The 3,141-nt window shown below is 41.9% G+C and overlaps 1 long non-coding RNA gene across 1 annotated transcript in view; it reads right to left on the minus strand.

Annotated features, from left to right (window-relative positions):
* LOC117954677 overlaps positions 1-3,141 on the minus strand; it is a 13,216-nt gene that overhangs the window by 7,592 nt on the left and 2,483 nt on the right. The window contains exon 2 of the long non-coding RNA XR_004658867.1: positions 2,790-2,794. This is a non-coding gene — a long non-coding RNA (uncharacterized LOC117954677). The remainder of the gene's footprint in view (positions 1-2,789; positions 2,795-3,141) is intronic.

Below are 3,141 nucleotides of genomic sequence, written 5' to 3' on the forward strand. Positions count from 1 at the left end.
TCTACAACGTCGTCTAGCCGTTCTATTTGCCTTTTCCCCACTTAGACATTACATCCACATTCCTGGTGATTATTTATGTTAAAACTAAGTATGAAGATCTTTTGTCAAAGCATCAGTTGTCAACACTACAATATTGCCATAACCAACCACCCAACCAACCAACCGTCTATCTGCATCATATAAAGGCTCAAAACAAGGATGTATTTTGTTCTACTTGGTCATAGTGGTATCTTTTTAATCACTTTCTTGTCCAGATTTTGAGATAACTGTCTTGGACATTTCTGCCTCCACCCCAATGAACTTTTTTTTGTTTTGCAGAACAGGACTCTTGTTGTTTTTAAAGGTTTAAGATGACTAAGCCATAACAAAAAAGGCTTTTAGATTTTTTTGGAGGGAGAGTGCCTTGGGTTTTTCCTGGGTTTTGCTATATATGATTATCCCATCCAAAGAGCATCTCAAACAAATAATTTTAGTCCTGAAAGCGCTCCTCTACAGACATTTTTTAGGGTCAGGTCTCTTCTTGTGTCCACTGAGAATCATTTTCAAAAAACAACATGACCTTCTGTGACCTTTTTTTTTTTTTTTTTTTTTTTTACATTTACCAACATCACTTATAGTTTGCTGTGTAATCACGCCACAGAGAGTTTGATATGCATCATCTGTCCTGTTTATCTGAAAACATATTGAGTGAGGTTTTAGACTTAATGTGAGGGTGATTTTCAGATTATTCTTCACATTGAGGATGATTTCCGACAGGATTACCTCGCAGCTGAATGCCTCACATCGCAGCGGGAGCCAGCCAGCAGCGCTTACTGCTCTCCTCTGGGGTTACTGTTTCATGACTTTACTTTTGGATTACGGTTATCTGTTTGAAATGTACTCTGGATGGCGTCTGTATTTAGCCTTTCGTGGTGAAAATTTTCAACCACAGACCTGTAACATGTTCTAGTAGAATGTTGTATGAACCGTTTCTGGTCTAGTGCGGCGGCAGCTTGTATTGACTATCAATCGAAGCAGACTGTCCTTCCCAAAAAACGGCCACATAGGTTGTCCGTGCAATTAGGACCTATATTGGAGAAACATATGGGACATATAAAACAGGACTTTCACCCAGGGGATTGAGGTTCGTGTCCCCTTTTTAAAAATAAAAGTAAACAAGTTTTATTACTTCACAAACGTTACATTCTTCATATGTGTAACTTTAGATTTTAACCTAAACTACAATCTATTATTTTATAGTAGTTTTGGTGCCTAAACGAAACCCAACTGCGACCATTTCGATAAGTTAGCGACGTGTTTTCAACCATAATCATTACGTTCTCTGGTTAGGGTTAGGAGTCGATGGTGACGTGTATTTAACTAGGCTACTTACTTATTTTAACCCAAACCATGATCTTTTCCCTAACCAAATACTTCTGTTTCAATTCACCATGCACGCCTATTGCTGGTGCTCTTCAACGGCCATACATGTCATTTTGGGACCTATTTTGTTATTATGGTATAAGGAAGTGTGCAATCTAAGACACACATTTGTTCTTTGGTCTGAACTTGAATCTTGGACTACCCCTGCAGTTTTAAGTGAGAATAATGTCAAACCCAAGTCGGATCAACTCCACAAAAAAGTTCAAATCCTCTTCAAAACCCAACTAAAGACACAACTGAAAACTGACATTTATTTCCTGAAATATTTTGCTTTATCCAGGAAAACTCTGGTATTTTTAGGACTAAAAAGTCAGGACATAAAAAGTCTTTGCAGTGACATCAACACTTTTTGCGGTTAGTTTAAGATTTCAACATTGGTTTGGCCATCCATCCATCTTTGTACACTTATCCGGTGTCGGGTCTCGGGGGCAGCAGCTCCAGCAGGGGACCCCAAACTTCCCTTTCCCGAGCCACATTAACCAGCTCCGACTGGGGGATCCCGAGGCGTTCCCAGGCCAGGTTGGAGATATAATCTCTCCACCTAGTCCTGGGTCTTCCTCGAGGCCTCCTCCCATCTGGATGTGCCTGGAACACCTCCCTAGGGAGGCCCCCAGGGGGCATCCTTACCAGATGCCCAATGCACACTGAATCTAAACTGAGCAGTTTGACACATGCCAATGAATTCTGGAAGCTCGCCTTGAGTTAACCTCAGAGCCGTGTGCAGAGTGACTCCCTGTTATTACACAACGACTGTCATGTTTGATACGACTCTAGCAGGGGGAATACCATCAGCTTTTACAGAGTGATAGTCGGTAGAATGTGTAACGACCAGGCAGGGAGACTGAGAACTGGTTTCTGTTGATTGGAAAGGACATTTAAAGACTGCACTTTAATGAAAGCTGGGATTTTAATACTCGTACGTAGTACTTGAACAGAACTGTGTTTATTCTAGACCCCCTACTCTTCCAGACTCCAGGTTTTTCTGAGACTCTTTCTCCAGTACCATGGGTCACAAATGCTGTTTGGTTTTCATGTTGTTGGGATTACTTTGTTTGTGGGGGGTTGGACGTGAAGGTCCCACCAAAGTCATTTTTAAAGGAAGCTGAAGCTGAACAGCTGCTTAATAGGGCTGGGTATTTGTTCGTTGGGAAGGTATTGGATTTTAAATTTCTCTACATTCTTTTCTTGTTTTGTTTTTCTCCATTTGATACTCAGCTTTTTGGAGAAACACAACCCAACGTCACACTGCGGTGGCCAATCATGTAAATGGAAATCAGACTTGTCAGTGTGTTTTGAGGTGGTGTGAGAGTCCAGGAAACATCACTGCCTCTATGCATGCCACAAAAAAGTAATAAAACACCAAGCACATGCACTGAACTGCCCGGAAGTTTATATAATCTTGGTCATATTGTTATTTGCATTGCACTGTGCTCCTCGCTGTTGTTTTTAATTTATTGCTTTAGGCTTGTAGCGGCTTGTTGTTTGGCGTGTGTGCTCAGTGTCTCCTGGGAGGACGGGTCTTTAGCGGCTACAGTATCACAGTCTATGTCTCCTGTCCCCCCGGGTTGTGGTGCTGGAGCTGCTACACCTTCCCTCAGGGATCACTCGCCCAGACGGTGTCAGGGAACAAACACGGCTGCCGACACTGCAAAACATCACAGCCTAACATCATTTCAACTGAACTAAAGTTAGGATTTTCTGGTTGCTTTTGGTGCTTAG

Source organism: Etheostoma cragini, chromosome 12, assembly GCF_013103735.1.
Source record: "Etheostoma cragini isolate CJK2018 chromosome 12, CSU_Ecrag_1.0, whole genome shotgun sequence".
NCBI lineage: Eukaryota > Metazoa > Chordata > Actinopteri > Perciformes > Percidae > Etheostoma > Etheostoma cragini.